Source organism: Pituophis catenifer, unplaced genomic scaffold, assembly GCF_029215685.1.
Source record: "Pituophis catenifer annectens isolate HBS135680 unplaced genomic scaffold, rPitCat1.0.hap2 SCAF_4, whole genome shotgun sequence".
Classification (NCBI taxonomy): Eukaryota; Metazoa; Chordata; class Lepidosauria; order Squamata; family Colubridae; genus Pituophis; species Pituophis catenifer.
In genome coordinates this window covers 129,210,386-129,231,190 of record NW_027256884.1, presented here as the reverse complement: position 1 = coordinate 129,231,190, position 20,805 = coordinate 129,210,386, and the positions used below count along the sequence as shown (strand labels likewise).

Sequence of the window (20,805 nt, the reverse complement as noted above, 5' to 3'; positions counted from 1 at the left end):
GGTGGGACTAGAACTCACCGTCTCCTGGTGATTGCCCAAAAATCACCTAGCTGGCTTTTGTGCCTAAGGCGGGACTAGAACTCACCGTCTCCTGGTGATTGCCCAAAAATCACCTAGCTGGCTTTTGTGCCTAAGGCGGGACTAGAACTCACCGTCTCCTGGTGATTGCCCAAAAATCACCTAGCTGGCTTTTGTGCCTAAGGCGGGACTAGAACTCACCGTCTCCTGGTGATTGCCCAAAAATCACCTAGCTGGCTTTTGTGCCTAAGGCGGGACTAGAACTCACCGTCTCCTGGTGATTGCCCAAAAATCACCTAGCTGGCTTTTGTGCCTAAGGCGGGACTAGAACTCACCGTCTCCTGGTGATTGGCCAACCATCAGACAGCAAGCTTTTGTGCCTAAGGCAGAACTAGAACTCACTATCTCCTGGTGATTGGTCCATAGTCAGCCAGCTAGCTTTTGTGCCTAAGGTGGGACTAGAACTCCCGGAATCCTGGTGATTGCCCAAAAATCACCTAGCTGGCTTTTGTGCCTAAGGCGGGACTAGAACTTACCGTCTCCTGGTGATTGCCCAAAAATCACCTAGCTGGCTTTTGTGCCTAAGGCAGGACTAGAACTCACCGTCTCCTGGTGATTGGCCAACTGTCAGACAGCAAGTTTTCGTGCTTAAGGCGGAACTAGAACTCACTATCTCCTGGTGATTGGTCCATAGTCAGCCAGCCAGCTTTTGTGCCTAAGATGGGACTAGAACTCCCAGTCTCCTGGTGATTGCCCAAAAATCACCTAGCTGGCTTTCGTGCCTAAGGTGGAACTAGAACTCACCGTCTCCTGGTGATTGCCCAAAAATCACCTAGCTGGCTTTTGTGCCTAAGGCAGGACTAGAACTCACCGTCTCCTGGTGATTGGCCAACTGTCAGACAGCAAGCTTTCGTGCCTAAGGCGGAACTAGAACTCACTATCTCCTGGTGATTGGTCCATAGTCAGCCAGCTAGCTTTTCTGCCTAAAATGGTACTAGAACTCCCGGAATCCTGGTGATTGCCCAAAAGTCACCTAGCTGGCTTTTGTGCCTAAGGCGGGACTAGAACTCACCGTCTCCTGGTGATTGGCCAACCGTCAGACAGCAAGTTTTCGTGCTTAAGGCGGAACTAGAACTCACTATCTCCTGGTGATTGGTCCATAGTCAGCCAGCCAGCTTTTGTGCCTAAGATGGGACTAGAACTCCCAGTCTCCTGGTGATTGCCCAAAAATCACCTAGCTGGCTTTTGTGCCTAAGGCGGGACTAGAACTCACCGTCTCCTGGTGATTGGCCAACCGTCAGACAGCAAGCTTTCGTGCCTAAGGCAGAACTAGAACTCACTATCTCCTGGTGATTGGTCCATAGTCAGCCAGCTAGCTTTTCTGCCTAAAATGGTACTAGAACTCCCGGAATCCTGGTGATTGCCCAAAAATCACCTAGCTGGCTTTCGTGCCTAAGGCGGAACTAGAACTCACCATCACCGGGTGATCGGCCGACAGTCAGCCAGCCGGCTTTCACGGCAAAGATGGGACTAGAACTCACCGTTTCCTAGTGATTGCAAAGCCACTCAGGAGATTTGTCCGGCATGGTATAGGCCAGGGTTTCCTGTCTGAGCAGGGGGTTGGACTAGAAGACCTCCAAGGTCCCTTCCGATTCTTGTTATTCTGTATTCTGCTTTTACCTATAAAAAGCGGAGGAGAATAAAATTGCCTGGCAGGCAGAAATCTAACAGGTTACAGGGCTGGGCTGGATTTTGTTTTTCCTCGCTCGTCTGCGAGGCTCCTAATTAAGGAGAGGCGGGGAGGTGCTGGGTTCGAAAAAGAGGACATGTTTGAACATGGCACGCTTAATACTTTTCACGCGGCACAATCCGTTCTGCTGGATCATCACTTTTCTGAATCCTTCACGCCCATCTTGCCTTCAAGTTCTCAAGAGATGCGAAGCTCCAGGCCATCAAGAGCCCAGCATTGACCCTACAGGCAGTCCTCGACTTACGACTTACAAACAAAAAAATCAGAATTTCCATTGCTAAGCATGATGATTGTTAATGAAGTCACACCTGATTTTATGACGCCTTTTCCCCACGGTTGTTAAGCGAATTGCTCCGGTTATCGAGTGAATCTGGTTCCCCCTATTGACTTTGCTAGTCAGAAGGTCACCAACGGCGATCCCCGGGACACTGCGACCGTCATAAGTGTGAGTCAGTTGCCAAGCATTTGAATTTTGATCCCATGACCCTGGGGACACGGTTGTAAGTGTGAATACGGGACTTACGACCACAAACTGAGTTCACAATTTAGGTTGTTAAATGAGAAAGTTGTTAAGCGAGTTTCGCCCCATTTTACGACTTTCCTTGCCGCGGCTGTTAAGCGAATCGTTGCCGTCGTTAAATTAGTAACATGGCTGTTAAGCGAATCTGGTTTCCCTATTCACTTTGCTTGTCGGAAGGTCGCAAAAGGGGATCGCGTGTCCCTGGGATGCGGCACCCGTCATAAATGCGAGTCAGTTGTGAAGCTTCTGAATGTAAATCACGCGACCACGGGAGGGGGAATGCTAGAACGGCCGTCGGTTTGAAAAACGGTCATAAGTCACTTTTTTCAGTGCCGTTGTAACTTTGAACGGTTCACTAAATGAACTGTCGTAAGTCGAGGACTATTTGTAATTAGCCGAGTTTGTAAAGCACTTCTGGAGCATCAACAGAGGAAGGAGCGATACGGATCATATTTTTAAATATTTTTTAATTTTTAATTGGTTTGTCATTTTAAACTGGGTCCAAATATTATAATATATATCCTTTTAATTGCTTTTTAATGTTTGTATTGTATGTTTTTAGCTGGCTGTACACCGCCCTGAGTCTCTCGGGAGAAGGTGCGGTATATAAATTCGAAATAAAATAAAATAAAATAAATAAAAATCTCTCGGGGGGGGGGGGAGGGGGGCAGAGGTGGGTGTCACATACTGTTAACAACTGGTTTGCCCAGCACCGAAAATATGAATGCATGAATGTTGCAACAAAAGTCCTTCGGAAGAAGTCCTTCGGGATAATTTATTTATTTATTTATTTAATTAATTAATTAATTAATTAATTAATTAATTAATTAATTAATTTTTATACCACCCCCTCTCCCGAAGGACTCGGGGCGGTGAACAGCCAAAATTAAAAACACATGACCAACCTTTATCTTCTTTGACGCCCTGTCAAAGGCCTTACTTGGCAAAGCCCCACAAAGTTCAGAAAGAAACAAGAGATGCCGACTGGAAACAGAGTTAGCAACGTTGCTTTCCTACAAAAGGCCCAAGTGCCTTTGGTCCTCTTTTAAGTCTTATGGGAAGGGCCAATCATCTCCTGGCCTTACTCCCGAGTCGTCCCTTTTGCTTTAGCTGCTCTTGCCTTCTGGCAGCTCTACGCATGTGTGCACTAGGAACAGGCTCCTCCTGTTCCTCTGCCTCTCTGCTGTCTGACTCTGGGGGCTCCGGAGTCTGCGCATCACTCCCCGATGACCCTGGCTCCATCTCTGCCTCCGACGCAGAGCCCTCATCCAGGCCTTCCCCAGACTCCAGGACTGGCCCATGTTCCTCCCCAGCCTCCTCACTGTCCGACTCCGCTGCCAGCTCCGCAGGCTGCTGACGGACCACAAAAGCACCGTCAAAAAACACAGCAATATAGGACGGGATTGCGCCTGGGCGGGTGAGAAGTCGCAACTACCGATTCGTCCGAACCGGTCCAAACCAGCAGCAGCCCACCACTGGGGGGGTGGGGTGGGGAATTCTGTTCCGGATTCAATTTCCCTCTCATATGAAGGACGAAATCCAATAAAAGACACCCATCTCCAGAATCTTGCATTTTGCAAAAGCCAACTTGTTTAATTATTGGGCGTTGGGCGAGATAGAACATTAGAAATAGGATAATAGAGTCGGAAGGGACCTTGGAGGTCTTCTAGTCCAACCCCCAGCAAGTTCACCTAGATCCGCAAGATCGATTAAATTTGATAAGGAAGTAAACATGGAAATCAATCAATAAACTTCCAAAGGTTTTTGGGTAGCATTGCTCAATCTTGGCAGGCGTGGGGACTTCAACTCCCAGAATTCCCCATTCGACATGACTCCATATCCCATAGCAGTGTTTCTTCCCCTCAGGAAATTTAAGCTGGGTGGAATGCCGGCCGGGGAATTCTGGGAGTTGAAGTCCACCCATCTTAAAGGGGAAGAAACACTGTTATGGAATCTGGCGTCATGCCGACAGGGGAATTCTGGGAGTTGAAGTCCACCCGGCTTAAAGGGGAAGAAACACTGTTATGGGATCTGGAGTCATGGCGGTTGGGGAATTCTGGGAGTTGAAGTCCACCCGGCTTAAAGGGGAAGAAACACTGTTATAGGATCTGGCGTCATGGCGGCTGGGGAATTCTGGGAATTGAAGTCCACCCGGCTTAAAGGGGAAGAAACACTGTTATGGGATCTGGAGTCATGGCGGTTGGGGAATTCTGGGAGTTGAAGTCCACCCGGCTTAAAGGGGAAGAAACACTGTTATGGGATCTGGAGTCATGCCGACAGGGGAATTCTGGGAGTTGAAGTCCACACGGCTTAAAGGGGAAGAAACACTGTTATAGGATCTGGCGTCATGGCAGCTGGGGAATTCTGGGAATTGAAGTCCACCCGGCTTATAGGGGAAGAAACACTGTTATGGGATCTGGAGTCATGGCGGTTGGGGAATTCTGGGAGTTGAAGTCCACCCGGCTTAAAGGGGAAGAAACACTGTTATGGGATCTGGAGTCATGCCGACAGGGGAATTCTGGGAGTTGAAGTCCACACGGCTTAAAGGGGAAGAAACACTGTTATAGGATCTGGCGTCATGGCAGCTGGGGAATTCTGGGAATTGAAGTCCACCCGGCTTAAAGGGGAAGAAACACTGTTATGGGATCTGGAGTCATGGCGGTTGGGGAATTCTGGGAGTTGAAGTCCACCCGGCTTAAAGGGGAAGAAATACTGCTTTGGGATCTGCAGTCATGCCGACAGGGGAATTCTGGGAGTTGAAGTCCATCCATCTTAAAGGGGAAGAAACACTGTTATGGGATCTGGCATCATGGCGGCTGGGGAATTCTGGGAGTTGAAGTCCACCCGGCTTAAAGTTGCCAAGGCTGAGAAACACAATTTTTTTCAGTTTTAAACAGCTTGCAAGGATCAGCGAGAAGGAATGCAGGTGTAAGACATTCGTCCCGCCAGGGTCCTGGTGAAATGTGAGAATGCCGAATTCCAACGAGTCTCTATTTATTCCAGAGCTTATTGTTCAACAGCCCAGCTCCGATACTCCAAGAACAAAAGGCCGACTGCCGGAAAGGTCAGGCCTCGCCACAGGGTGACCCATCAGACGGACGTCAGCGGAAGCGGAAAAAAACAGGTGGATCAAACAGCTCGAAACCCAGTTAGGCTTGGGGGGAAAAGGCTGCAACGGCTGGATTTGGAGATTTCGATGCAAATCTCTGCTTTCCAAACCACAGAGGGTCCGCAATGCAGAAAATTCTGCAATCTCCCCTCCAAGGAAGAAATAAAAGTCTACGAAGGAAGGGGAAACCTGCAGAAAACCATACAGTTAGTCTTCGGCTTACGGCGACGATCGGGGCCCAAATTCCTATTAAAAGCAAGAGGATGCTTGTTAAGTGAGTTATGTCCAATTTTTACAATGTTTTTTTGCCAGGATTGTTAAGCAAAGTTTTAGTTCGTCCTTAGGCATGAAAGCTGGCTGGGTGACTTTGGGTGCCAGTCACTAGGAGATGGTGAATTCTAGTTCTGCTTTAGGCATAAAAGCTGGCTGGGCCAATTAACAGGATACGGTGAGTTCTAGTCCTGCTTTAGGCACGAAAGCCACCTTGGTGACTTTGGGCCAATGACCAGGAGATGGTGAGTTCTAGTCCCACCTTAGGCACAAATGCCAGCTGGGTGATTTGGGGCCCATCACCAGGAGATGATGAGTTCTAGTCCCACCTTAGGTACGAAAGCCGGCTGGGTGACTTTGAGCCAACGACCAGGAGACGGTGAGTTCTAGTCCTGCCTTAGGCATCAAAGTCACCTGTGTGATTTATGGCCAATGACCAGGAGACAGTGAGTTCTAGTCCCGCCTTAGCCATGAAAACTGGCTTGGGTGACTTTGGGCCAGTCACCAGGAGACAGTGAGTACTAGTCGTGCCTTAGGCCACCTGGGTGATTTGGAGCCAATCACCAGGAGATGGTGAATTCTAATCCCACCTTTGCCATGAAAACTGGCTTGGTGACTTTGGACCAATCCCTAGGTGATGGTAAGTTCTAGTTTCGCCTTAGCCAAGAAAGCCAGCTGTATGATTTTGGGCCAATCGCCAGGAGACAGCGAGTTCCTGAATTCCTCAACCAGCATATGTGGACTTCATTTCCCAGAATTCCCCAGCCTGAATGCAAGTTGAAGTCCCCTCATCTTAAAACTGCTGAGATGGAGAAACGCTGAGATGGAGAAACGCTGGAAATCCTAGAAAAATTTGGTCTTCATAAAAAAACCGTTTGAGGGTGGAACCCATGATCTAAGGAGATGAGAGCCTTCTCTTTGTTGGATTCCTTCAAGGTGGAAGCTGTATTTCCTCGGTCTGGGATCATTTAATGGGGATTCCTGCCCTGAGAAAACGGGGTCAGACTAAATGACCTCAAGGATCTTTTTAAAAATAAAATAATAAAATAAAATAAAATAAAATAAAATAAAATAAAATAAAATAAAATTAAATTAAATTAAATTAAATTAAATAATAAAATAATATAATATAATAAAATAAAATAAAATAAAATAAATATAATAATAAAATAAAATAAAATAAAATAAAATAAAATAATAAAATAAATAAATAAAATAAAATAAAATAATAAAATAAAATAAAATAAAATAAAATAAAATAAAATAAAATAAAATAAAATAAAATAATAAAATAAAATAAAATAAAATAAAATAAAATAAAATAAATAAAATAGATGAGCTGAAGCATCTCTTCCAACCTGTTCAGAAAAAGAGATTAACTGACCGATCTGGGGTACGGCAGGCATATTTACACACAGTGTCGTATCAGAAATGCCAAACACTCTTTGAAAATCTACATACGCAGGCAAAACCTGGTGCTCTGGGGTTTGTTGTTTCTTTTAGCTCTGTTGATTGATTGGAATTGAAGTCCTGTGACCATGACGGTCCTCGAGTTTGCAAGAAACGATTTAAGTTCCCGTAATTGCCCACATTTTGCACAACATCCTGCTCGTTTACTCCTTTCTTCAGAGACCAACGACAATGCATAGAATGCGTGAGAAGGTACCTATGTTAATTTCCATCCATTTCATTCATGTTTTATCGCTGTGATGTTTTATATTTTCGTTTTTATCTGCTAGGGCGCCCAGAGTCGCTTGATAGCGAGATGAGCATTCTATACATTTAATAAATAAATAAATAAATAAGAATACCTTTCACCTATCCAAACAACCACATCTGCCTTGCTCAGGTCCGTGGGGATGTAGAAAGACGGAGTGTATGACCAACGAAGTCGTACCGAAATGTTTTGATGCCAAAACCATCAAAATTTTTCATTGTCCAGAAAGTGCCAAAATGAATGACCATTAGGGGTCAGCCAAGAGTTGCGATTTTCTGTGTGTCTCTTTACTGCCATCTTGAGGACATCTAGTTATTGCAGCTTCCTTTTTTAAAAAAACTTAATGCAAGTAGTCTTCGACTTACAACCACAATTGAGCCCAAAATTTCTGTTACTAAGTGAAACATTTGTTAAGTGAATTTTGTCCCATTTTACGACCTTTCATGCTACTGTTAAGTTAGTAACAGGGTTGTTAAGTGAATCTGGCTTCCCCATTGCCTTTGCTCCTCAGAAGGTCACAAAAGGGGATCGCATGACCCCGGGACACTGCAACCGCCATAAATACGAGTAAGTGGCCAAGTGTCTGAGTTTTGATCACCTGACCACAGGGATGCTGCAACGGACTTAAGTGTGAAAAACGGTCATAGGTCACTTTTTTCAATGCCGTTGTAACTTGCAACGGTCAGTAAGCGAACTGTTGTAAGTTGAGGACTACCTGTATTTCACATTATTTCACATTAAGCCTCCTTCCCCGTGTGAAAAACGGTCCTAAGTCACTGTTTTCAGTGTCTGTTGTGACTTCGAATGGTCGCTAAATCAACTGTTGAAAGTTAAGGACCGCCTGCACCAAAACAGATGACCAGAAGGGGTCAGCAAAGTGTTGAGATTCGCTGTGCGTCTCTTTATTGCCCTCTTGAGGACATCCGGATATTGCAGCTTCCATATTTTTTTAATTTATATAGGCTCACCGGCATGGAATTGTTCAAAAATTTGCTGTAGTATTTTTGCCAGTGATTCTTCTCTCATTAAAAACAGGGCCAGGCCCCTTTACTATCATAGAACCTCCTGAATATCAAATTTTCCCCACTAAACCAGTGTTTTTCAATGTTGGCATCTCGAAGATGGGTGGACTTCAACTCCCAGGATTCCCCAGCCAGCCATGGGAGTTGAAGTCCACCCATCTTCGAGATGTCAACGTTGAAAAACACTGCCCTAAAATCTTCAAAATGCAAAATGCTGCTTTTTACAGGTAGATTAAGTGATTCAAAGGATCACCCACTATTTCCGGGGGGATCTCAGTGAATGCCAAGGTTTGCAAGTTTCCTTGTGCCGCTGCTAAACTCTTCAACCATTGGTACCATGTTAAGCAAACAAAACAATTAAATCTAAATTTAAATAATCACAGAGGGCTGTCTGGGTATTACCTAACCCAGTCAGGAATGCAATCTGTGTGTCATCATCACACAACGATGCAACCTTCACACCGCTGAGAAACCGTTTGGGGGTGCTACACCTGGGGCGTTAGCCAAGGTTGTATGAATATTATTGAAGGTTCTGCCTGGGCTCTAATCACTTTGAAAGGGTTTGTATAACTCTTTGTTGTTTCTTCTTCTTCTTTCTTCCTCCTCCTTCTTTCTTTCTTTCTTTCTTTTTCTCCTTCTTCTTCTTCTTCTTCTCTTTTATTCATTAAACATGAAACTCAGTCAACTGAACATTTAAAATGTATCATAAATATTCTTCTTCTTCTTTTCTTCTTCTTTTTCCTCTTCTTCTTCCTCTTCCCCTTCCCCTTCTTCTTCTTTTTTCCTCTTCCTCTTCTCTCTTTTATTCATTAAACATGAAACTCAGTCAACTGAACATTTAAAAATGTATCATCAATATCCTTCTTCTTCTTTTCTTCTTCTTTTTCCTCTTCTTCTTCCTCTTCCCCTTCTTTTTTCCTCTTCCTCTTCTCTCTTTTATTCATTAAACATGAAACTCAGTCAACTGAACATTTAAAATGTATCATAAATATCCTTCTTCTTCTTTTCTTCTTCTTTTTCCTCTTCTTCTTCCTCTTCCCCTTCTTTTTTCCTCTTCCTCTTCTCTCTTTTATTCATTAAACATGAAACTCAGTCAACTGAACATTTAAAATGTATCATCAATATCTTTCTTCTTTTCTTCTTCTTTTTCCTCTTCTTCTTCCTCTTCCCCTTCTTCTTCTTTTTTCCTCTTCCTCTTCTCTCTTTTATTCATTAAACATGAAACTCAGTCAACTGAATATTTAAAATGTATCATCAATATCCTTCTTCTTCTTTTCTTCTTCTTTTTCCTCTTCTTCTTCCACTTCCCCTTCTTTTTTCCTCTTCTCTCTTTTATTCATTAAACATGAAACTCAGTCAACTGAACATTTAAAATGTATCATAAATATCCTTCTTCTTTTCTTCTTCTTTTTCCTCTTCTTCCTCTTCCCCTTCTTCTTCTTTTTTCCTCTTCCTCTTCTCTTTTATTCATTAAACAAGAAACTCAGTCAACTGAACATTTAAAATGTATCATAAATATCCTTCTCCTTCTTTTCTTCTTCTTTTTCCTCTTCTTCTTCCTCTTCCCCTTCTTCTTTTTTCCTCTTCCTCGTCTCTCTTTTATTCATTAAACATGAAACTCAGTCAACTGAACATTTAAAATGTATCATCAATATCTTTCTTCTTTTCTTCTTCTTTTTCCTCTTCTTCCTCTTCCCCTTCTTCTTCTTTTTTCCTCTTCCTCTTCTCTTTTATTCATTAAACAAGAAACTCAGTCAACTGAACATTTAAAATGTATCATCAATATCCTTCTTCTTTTCTTCTTCTTTTTCCTCTTCTTCTTCTCTTCTTCTCATCTTCTTCTTCTCTTCTTCCTCTTCTTTTCTTCTTCTTCTTCCTCTTCTTCTTCTTCTTCCTCTTACTATTATTACTGTTATTGCTATTATATCATCACTAACATTAATATTTTATTATAATACTTTATAATAAATAGTTATAATAAATAAACTATTAGGAGACAGGAATCTACAATGAAAGTCTTCCCAGATGCAGACAAGGCACGATCCAGGTTTGCAAGGTAGTCCTCGACTTACGACCATAATTGAGCCCAACATTTCCACTGCTAAGCGAGACAGTTGTTAAGCGAGTTTTGTCCCCTTTTACAACCTTTTTTGCCATGGCTGTTAAGCGAATCACCGCCGTTGTTAAGTTAGTCACACGGTTGTTAAATGAATCCCCCTTGACTTGGCTTGTCAGAAGGTCGCAAAAGGACACTGCGACCGTCATAAACATGAACCGAATTTGGATCATGTGACTACAAGGATACGGCAACGGTCATAAGTGTGAAAAACGGTCATAAGTAACTTTTTTCACTGCCTTCGTAACTGAAACGGTCACTAAACGAATTGTTATAAGTGGAGGACTCCCTGTAGTCGATGCATTGTTGGGTAGAATGGAAAGGCAGGATCTCATTGAGTACAGACAGTTCTCGACCATAATTACGACGGGTCCCCAGAAGGTATATTAGCGACCTGGTTCTGAAGTTACGACGGCCACCCTATCCCCCTACCCAGTGGTCATAGCATGGCTTTTGGGGCACTGGTCGGCATTTATGACTATATGCCATATCCCATGTTCACGCAACCACAATTTACAACTACAACTTTACAATCGGTTTTCAGAAGGACGAGCAAAGAACGAGTTTGCTTAACCAGCAGCAGTGCACAAAATAGTTGTAAAACCAGCTCGGTAACCTGACGATCTGTTTTACGACTGTAATAGGCAGGGGGGCTAAAGGCAGTCTTCAACTTACAACCATAACGGAGCCCAAAATGTATGTTGCTAAGTGAGAAATTAAGTCAGCTTGGTCCCGTTCTACGACTTCTCTCGCCGCGTTTGTTAAGCGGATCACCGCAGTTCTTAAATGAGTAACACCGTTGTTAAGCGAATCTGGTTTTTTTCCTCTTGACTTTGCTTGTCTGAAGGTCGCAAAAGGGGGCCGTAGGGACACTGTGACCGTCATAAATGTGAGTCAGTCCGAATGTCAATCATGTGACCAGGGGACGCTGTGACGGTCATTAAGTGTGAAAAATGGACACAAGTCACTTTTTCCAGTGCCCTTGTAACTTCGTACAGTCACTATACAAATTATTATAAGTCGAGGACTATCTGCATTTAGAAGCAGTCCTCGACTTATGACCATATCGGGAAAGCACCATTACGGTTATAAGTCAAGGACTGCTTCTAAATAAATACTTTTCTCCCATGGATCTAAGCACGTCTGCTTCAGAGTTTTTACAAGCTGTTGTTGTTCGTTCAGTCCTTTGGCTTTTACCGGGGATTATGGGGAATGTTATGAAACTCAACACCATCTGAATGACTCTGAGCTGGAGAAAAAGCTTAATTTAGTTAGGACTAATATTAGATGTCACTCATTAAAATGTTCGGCTATCGAAACCTTCACCCTGCCAGCAAACGGTTACCTATTAAACTGAGATTTCTGTGAAATCCACCAACTCCCAAAATACTTACAAATAACATAACTATTTATACTTATAACTTAAAATACTTATAACTACCATAACTTACAAATACCATAAAAATACTTTGAAAAACAAGGACGGGGGTGTGTTCCCTTAAAATTGTCCAGGAAGATTTGAATATATATATATTTTTTTGGTAATATTTTTTATTAAACATTTTTTTTTAATACGAACAAACAAATTTTACAAATCGTGTCAACATCCAATAGATGAAATTTTACTCCAAACCTTTAACGATGCACTCTTGAATGCCAAAATTCCCAAATCTTGGACGGAAGCCAATATTATGCTTATTCCAAAAGAGGATACAGACCAATCACAAATCAAAAATTATAGAACGATATCATTACTAAATTTATTTATTTATTTATTTATTTATTTATTTATTTATTTATTTATTTATTTATTTATCAAATTTCTATACCGCCCTACTCCCGAAGGACTCAGGGCGGTGAACAGCCAAGATAAAATACAGATAATACAAATATTAAAAAATCCCTTAAAATTATTAAATATTTTGGCCGAAACACAGATTAAAACACCCAATTTATAAAATCACACGAATTAAAAATTTAAAAGAGGAGAGTTAGGCCATGTAGATCACAAACTATTCACATTAATTATCGCGGAAAGACTAAAAAAAGTAATAGAAGATTTGAATATTCTTAAAAGGTTGAATATTTTAGAAAAGACGGGTTTAGATATGGAGAGTTATAGATATTTGATACCCTGTTTTACCCAAAATACGACATTATCTGCTGATAATAAGCCCAATTGGGCTTTTGAGCTCATGGCAATAAGGCCAAGTGCTTATTTCAGGGTTCAAAAAAAATATATAAGAAGACAGGGTCTTATTTTGGGGGGAAACGCGGTATTAAAATGTTAAACATTTTAATATTTTTTAAAAAGACAGCTATAGATATGGCTGGGGAATTCTGGACGTCGAATTCCACGCTTCTTCAAGGTTTGAAAAATGCAGCTCTAAACACTTTGAAGAACAAGAAATGGGGAATAATTTTTTTTTTCCAGATTAACTTTTATCTTATTTAAAAAAACAACAACCAGTAACTCTAAAATACTTCGGCGCATAACCACAACTGAGCCCAAAATTTCCATTGTTAAGCAAGACAGTTCTTAAGCGAGTTTTGTCCCGTTTTACAGCCTTTTTTGCCACTGTTGTTAAGTGAATCTGCCATTGATAGTAAGTTAGTAAGAAAGTTGTTAAGTGACTCTCGCGTCGTCATTGACTTTCCTCGTCAGAGGGTCCCAAAAGGGGATCACATGCCCCGGGGACACTGTAACCGTCATAAATATGAATCAGTTGCCAAGTGGCCTTACTATGGGGATGCTGTAACAGTCATTAAGTGTGAAAAATGGCCACAAGTCACATATCTGTCATAAATCACATCATAACAAAGAGGATTAGGGGACTGGAGCAGGGTGAATTTGATTTAAATCGAGTCGATTTCAATCACAATTTAAATCATGATTTAAATCACTAGTAAAAAGGCTTGATTTAAATCAACTCGATTTAAATCGTAATTTTTAAAGAGCAACTGTCATCTCTGCTACTCCTTTGACCCACCGTTGACTCACCGATAGTCCCAGCGTTGCAGAATATACAGCCTCCTGCTACGTAACTAAGCTCCATTTCATGCTGAATAAACTCAATTATTTATGTATTATTTTTTTTATTTTTATTTTTTTTTATTTATATGCTGCCCTTCTCCGGAGACTCAGGGCGGCTTACAATGCGTTAAGCAATAGCCTTCATCCTTTTGTATATTTATACAAAGTCAGCTTACTGCCCCCCACAAACTGGGTCCTCATTTTACCTACCTTAGAAAGGATGGAAGGCTGAGTCAACCTTGAGCCTTGGCGAGATTCGAACCTGCAGTAATTACAGGCATCTGGTCTTAATAACCAGCTTAATAACAGAGTGCCTTAAATCACTGCACTACCAAGGCTCTTGTATGTATCTTAAATAGAAAACTATCTTACGATAGATTTTTACCCCAAAAGTTTTTTATTAAAATAAATTCGATAAAAATAAAAAAAAAAATCCAATTTAAATCAAAAAAATCCAATTTAAATCAAAAATATCTGATTTTTTTTAATTTTTTTAAAAAAATCATTGATTTTTATCCACCCTGGACTGGAGGCTAAAACATATGAAGAACGGTTGCAGGAACTGGGTATGTCCAGTTTAATGAAAAGAAGGACTAAGGGAGACAGGATAGCAGTCTTCCAATATTTGAGGGGCTGCCCCAAAGAAGAGGGAGTCAAGCTCTTCTCCAAAGCACCTGAAGGCAGGACAAGAAGCAACGGATGGAAACTAACCAAGGTGAGAAGCAACCTTGGAACTAAGGAGAAATTTCCTGACATTTAGAACAATTAACCAGTGGAACAACTTGCCACCAGAAGTTGTGAATGCTCCAACACTGGAAGTTTTTAAGAAGAGGTTGGATAACCATTTGTCTGAAGTGGTGCAGGGTTTCCTACCCTGGCAGGGGGGTTGGACTAAAAGACCTCTTAAGGTCCCTTCCGACTCTTCCATTATTCTGTTATTGGAACTGTAGTCTCTCTAGGCCACATTGAGACGTTGTCTTGGTAGCATTTATTCTAGGGGCACTTGAAATGCTTATATCATGGATCAACCTTGGGCAGGTCCCAATCTATTTAAAGCCAGAGGGGAGAAAATGCTATCTAAAAATAGTAGGGAAGGGTGGGTGAATGGGAGACAGGGAAGGGAAGAGAGGAGCGATCGAAAAACGTAGAGAGGATAAGTCCCCACTTTCCATCAACGGTGGGAAAAGAAAAGCAGAATAAAATGGAAAACGGATAACAGGATAGCAGAGTCGGAAGGGAGCTTGGAGGTCATCTAGTCCAACCCCCTGCTCAAGGAAGAGACCCTGTATAGTACCATTTCAGACAAATGGCTGTCCAGTCTCTCCAAAATTTGGAGATTAAGATTAGATCAAAGTTGAACAGGGGGTTGGACTAGATGACCTCCCAGGTCCCTTCCAACCCTCTTACTCTCTTATGCTGTTATTAATAAGTTTGATATTATCCGCATTGGAAGAGCGGATGGAGGAAAGGAGAGAGCTGGCCGAAAGCCTCTGATTAGGGAAAAGGTGTGGATTTTTGGACCTTTTTTTTTTTTTTGCATGAAACAGGAAACAACACGAAATTAGGGTACGGAGGTTTGATGATTAGAAACAATAGTAGATGAAAGAAGAAAAATGAAAGTTGTGTAGTAGACAGATATCCAGTGTTTAGATTACATTGATATTTCCCTCTTCTTTTTATCCCCTGCACTTTTGGTTTCTTTCTTTCGTTCTTTCAGCCCCCTCTCTATCCTTCCTTCCCTTCCTCGCTTTCTTTCCTTCCTTCGCCCTCTCTCCTTCTTTACTTTCCTCTTTCTTTCTTTCCCTTTCTTTTCTTCCTTTCTCCCCCTCTCCTTCGTTATTTTCTTTCCTTCCCCCTCTTCTTCCTTGCTTTCCTGCCATGCCTTCTTTTTTCCTCCTTTCCACCTCCCTCTCTCCTTCTCCTTCCTTCTTCTTTCTTTCTTTTCTTCCTTCTTCCTTTCTCTTACCTCCCTCCTTTGTCTTTCCTTCTTTCTTTCATCTCCCTCCTTCCCTTCCCTTTCTCCTTCCCTTCCCTTTCCTCTTTCCTCTCCTTTCCTTGTTTTCTTCCTTTCTCCCCTCTCCTCCCTTCATTTTTTCTCTTTCCTTCCTTCCCACTCCTTCCTTGCTTTCTTTGTATCATTTCTTTTTCTTCCTTTCCTTTCTCTTCCCTCCCTCTGTTCTTTCTTTCTTTCTTTCTTTCTTTCTTTCTTTCTTTCTTTCTTTCTTTCATCTTTCTCCCTCCTGCATGCCTTCCTTCCTGCTTTTCCTCTCCCTCCCTCTTTCTTTCTCTCGTTCCTTTTTCTTTTTCTCCCTCCCTCTTTCCCTTCCTTGCTTCCTTCTTTTTTCTTTCTTTTCTTCCTTCTTCCTTTTTCTTACCTCCCTCCTTTCTTTGTCTTTCCTTCTTTCTTTCTTTCATCTCCCTCCTTCCCTTCCTTGCTTCCCTTCCCTTTCTCCTTCCCTTCCCTCTTTCCTTCCCTTCCCTCTTTTTCTTCCTTTCTCCCCTCTCCTCCCTCCATTTTTTCTCTTTCCTTCCTTCCCACTCCTTCCTTGCTTTCTCTATATCATTCCTTTTTCTTCCTTTCCTTTCTCTTCCCTCCCTCCCTCTGTTCGTTCTTTCTTTCTTTCTTTATCTTTCTCCCTCCTGCATGTCTTCCTTCCTGCTTTTCCTCTCCCTCCCTCTTTTTCTTTCGTTCCTTTTTCTTTCTTTCTCCCTCCCTCTTTCCCTTCCTTGCTTCCTTCTCTCTCTCTCTCCTTTCTTTTCTTTTCTTTTCCTTTCCTTTTTCCTTTCCTTTCCTTTCTCTTCCCTCCCTCCCTCCTTTCTTTCTTTCTTTCTTTCTTTCTTTCTTTCTTTCTTTCTTTCTTTCTTTATCTTTCTCCCTCCTGCATGCCTTCCTTCCTGCTTTTCCTCTCCCTCCCTCTTTTTCTTTCGTTCCTTTTTCTTTCTTTCTCCCTCCCTCTTTCCCTTCCTTGCTTCCTTCTCTCTCTCTCTTTCTTTTCCTTTCCTTTCCTTTCCTTTCCTTTCCTTTCCTTTCCTTTCCTTTCCTTTCCTTTCCTTTCCTTTCCTTTCCTTTCCTTTCCTTTCCTTTCCTTTCCTTTCCTTTTTCCTTTCCTTCTTCTCCTTCCCTTTCTTTAAATACCAGCTCCTGGGAGTTTTCATCCTCCTCGCTTGAAACCTTTGACGGAGCTATGATCAAGGAAGCCCTGTGCCCCAGTCTGCCTGCCGGAATGCGCCCAGGGGCAATCCAAAACACGTTGCACCCGCTTTGGTTCAGCAATCTGTAACACATCCCCAAAACTTACCCTTCCAGGATTCTTCCCGAGGTGGCTCTTACGTTGCTTGGCTCCCTTTGGGGTCCATCTTCAACCCCCCCAGCAAGAAGGCTGCCTTCATTTCCCTCCTCTGGACCTTCCTTGTTTCCTTCTCGAGATGTTGCTCCAGCCAACGTCGTCTGGAAACAGCAGCAGCCTCCACCACAACAGTGGTAGTGGTGGTGAAAGAGAAGAAGGGGAAGGAGGAGGCGTGCCCGCTGGGGCCTGCCCGGGCCAACCCTTGCCTGGGTGGCTCAGAAGGGAGGGCACGGCTCTTTACTGCCCTCTCCCTCCCCTCCCCTCCTCTCAACTCCAAAGCAAAGTCAGGACAAAACTTTGGGCAAAACTTTTCACCCTTGGTCAGAGAAAGGAACGTGAACCCAAGTCCAAAGCGACTCTTCGCTGCCCCCAGCTGTCCAAGCTTGATATTGACTCTCTCATTCAACTCCAAGGTGCTTTTTTTCCCCTTTTTTCAAGATGCGACTGGACTTCCTAGTTTTTTCTTTTGAAGACTTTTCGCTTCTCCTCCAAGAAGCTTCATCAGCTCTGACTCTGGATGGTGGGGAAGGGTTGATACTCCTTGCAGACAGCTGGTCGTTTGCATCCTTTTAGAGCAGTGTTTCTCAACCTTGGAAGCTTGAAGATGGGTGGACTTCAACTCCCAGAATCCCCCAGCCAGCAACGCTGGCTGGGGGATTCTGGGAGTTGAAGTCCACCCATCTTCAAGCTACCAAGGTTGAGAAACACTGTTTTAGAGGGTCGTTGAGGCCACTTGGAGGTTTGTCTGTGGGTCAAATGGGTGTGGAGACTTTTTGGCTGCAGGATACTTTCTCCCCTATATCACTTCACTATTGGCTCCACACCCATTTGCACCACTCAGGTGAGCCTGAGGACACAGGTAAACCTCCAAGGGGCCTCAACGACCCTCTCAAAGGATGCAAATGACCAGCTACCGTCTTTCCCCGAAAATAAGACCTTGTCTTATATTTTTTTTCGAACCCTGAAATAAGCGCTTGGCCTTATTGCCATGCACTCAAAAACCCGATTGGGCTTATTATCAGGGGGATGTCTTATTTTGGGGGAAACAGGGTATCTGCAAGGAGCCTTGGTAGTACAGGGGTTTAAGGCACCCTGTTATTAAGCTTATTAAGACCAGCTGCCTGCAATTACTGCAGGGTTCAAATCTCGCCAAGGCTCAAGGTTGACTCAGCCTTCCATCCTTTCTAAGGTAGGTGAAATGAGGACCCAGTTTGTGGGGGCAATAAGCTGACTTTGTATAAATATACAAAAGGATGAGGGCTATTGCTTAGCGCATTGTAAGCCGCCCTGAGTCTCTGGAGAAGGGCGGCATATAAATCAAATTTTAAAATATATATATATATATATATAACTCCTTCCCTTCCCCACCATCCAGTCAGAGCCGAAGAAGCTTCTTGGATGAGAAGCGAAATGTCTTTGAAAGAAAAAAACCCAGAAAATCCAGTTGCCTCTTGAAAAAAGCACTTTTGGGAAAACTCTGACCTGGATGACGGAGAATTTCCATAGACGTCTCTTATTCAACGTTTTTCAAGTTTATCCAGTTTGAACTATATGGACTTCAAACTCCCAGAATCCACCAGCCGGCTACGCTTCTCCTTTAAGACTTCTGGACTCCCTACGAATGGCTGGAGAATTCTGGGAGTTGTAGTCCACACCCTTCAAAGTGGGCAGAACGGAGAAATAACTGCTCTTATTTAAGACGGCGAAAAAGTGAATTTTGTACATTTAAAAAAAAAACACTCACCCACACCCCAAATGAAAATTGCACTCCTTTGAGCTGAAATGCTTTCAGTGAGTTTTGCAAACTCCCCTGAAATTTTTGCCCTAAGTGAGACAGGAATGCGGTCGGTCCTTGACTTATGACCATAAGGGAATCCAGGATTTCGTTGCTAAGTGAGTCACACCAGATTTTATGGCGGTTTTTTTTTTTTTTGGCCATGATTGTTAATTGAGTTACTGCCAATGTAAGTCGCTGAACGGTCGTTAAGCGAATCCAGCTTCCTCCATTGAATTTGACTTCTGGGAAGCTGGGAAGATAGACTGCAAACAGCTATCCCGTAATCCCCACATACTACAACCACTGTCATTACACGTGTCCAAATTCTTATCATGTGACAGTGGAAATAGAGTGACGGGCGTAAGTGCGAGGAGTGGTCGTAAGTCACTATTTCCAGGGTTATTTAGAGCGGGAGCCAAATGAACCGTTGTACTTACCTGTGCTGAATGGACTCTGAAGTCTCCAGAAATCTTTATTTATTTATGGGGGAAAAAACCAGATAGCTCTTGACTTACAAGGCCAATTGAGCCTAAAATTTTCATTGTTAAGCGGTTAAGGGAGTTACGCCTGATTTTACAAGCTGCTTTATTTTTTGCCAGTGTTATTAAGCAAATCCATATTAAGTCACTTAATATGAGTGAGCACTTATATTAAGAGCACTTGACGGCCGTGACCGGGAGGATTTTTCATCAGGTTCGCCTGATCCGCCAGTTGCGTCCCTTTCTGGATCGGGACTCCTTACGCACGGTCACTCATGCCCTCGTCACCTCCTGTCTGGACTATTGCAATGGTCTCTACATGGGGCTCCCCTTGAGGAGCACCCGGAGGCTCCAACTGGCGCAGAGTGCGGCCACGCGGGTGGTTATGGGAGCGACATGGCGTTCCCATGTAACACCCCTCCTGCGCGAGCTGCACTGGCTCCCGGTGGTCTTCCGGATGCGCTTCAAGGTTTTGGTTACCACCTTTAGAGCGCTCCATGGCTCAGGACCTGGGTACTTGCGGGACCGCCTGCTACCACCAATAGCCTCCCACCGGCTGGTACGCTCCCATTGAGAGGGGCTCCTCCGGGTGCCGTCGGCCAAACAATGTCGACTGAAGGCCCCCAGGGGGAGAGCCTTCTCTGTGGGGGCACCTACGATCTGGAACGAGCTCCCCCTGGAGATACGGAGGATCCCGGATCTACGCACCTTCTGCCGCGCTCTAAAGACCTTTTTATTTCACCAGGCGGGCCTGGCCTAACTTCCTCCCTCTTTTAAAACAATTTTAATATTTTAATATTTAATATTTTTTAATTTTCAAAGTTTAAATCTGTTTTAAATTGATTGGGGTTTTAATCTGTCTGGGCCAAACTATTTAATTCGATTTTATTTCTGTTTTTAAAATTTTGTATGCATGTATTTTATTGTTGGCTGTTCACCGCCCTGAGTCCTTCGGGAGTAGGGCGGTATAGAAATCAAATAAAAGTAAAGTAAGTAAAAGTAAGTCAATCAGGAGGTCATTAAGTAAGTTTAAAACACCACATTTGCAGGGGTATCCAACCTTGGGCACTTTAAGACCCCATGGACTTCAACTCCCAGAATTCCCCAGCCCAGCTGGGCTGGGGAATTCTGGGAGTTGAAGTCCACGGGGTCTTAAAGTGCCCAAGGTTGGATACCCCTGCCCTGTTAATATTGATATTGGGGTGGGGCCTGATTTTCTTCCTTTCTTGTCATTTTAGCAATGCCAAGCTCATCCCAAATCAAACAGGAAGGAACGACTGCAAATGATTCAGAGGTTTTCTCATTCAGGAAAGCAAAATTGCAATTGGTGAAGCTTCCTTACTTAAGTCTTAAAAGTTCCCGAGTTTGGACATCTTTATCTCTTTAGACAGATGACTGTCCTGTCTCTTCTTGAACTCTCCAGTGATGGAGCAACTGCAACTTCTAAAGGCGAGAAGTTCCACTGATTAATTGTTTTCACTGTCGGGAAGTTTCTCCTTAGTTTCAGGTTGCTTCTCTCCTTGATGAGTTTCCATCCGTTGCTTCTTGTCCTGCCTTCAGGGGCTTTGGAGAATAGAATCATAGAATATCAGAGTTGGAAGGGACCTCGGAGGTCATCTAGTCCAACCCCCTGCTCAAATAGGAGA

General features: G+C 43.1%; 1 protein-coding gene across 2 annotated transcripts in view; it reads right to left on the bottom strand.

Moving 5' to 3' along the window:
• P2RY2 (purinergic receptor P2Y2) overlaps positions 1 to 17,041 on the bottom strand; it is a 56,689-nt gene extending 39,648 nt beyond the window's left edge. Inside the window, exon 1 of one of the 2 annotated variants that reach the window (XM_070944099.1) lies at positions 16,856 to 17,041. The gene's annotated coding sequence lies outside the window, so the exon portion shown is untranslated. Of the gene's footprint in view, positions 1 to 1,559; positions 1,609 to 16,855 lie in introns of those variants that run through there. The other variant, XM_070944101.1, reaches the window with a different exon arrangement.
• Between the last annotated feature and the right edge of the window lie 3,764 nt (positions 17,042 to 20,805).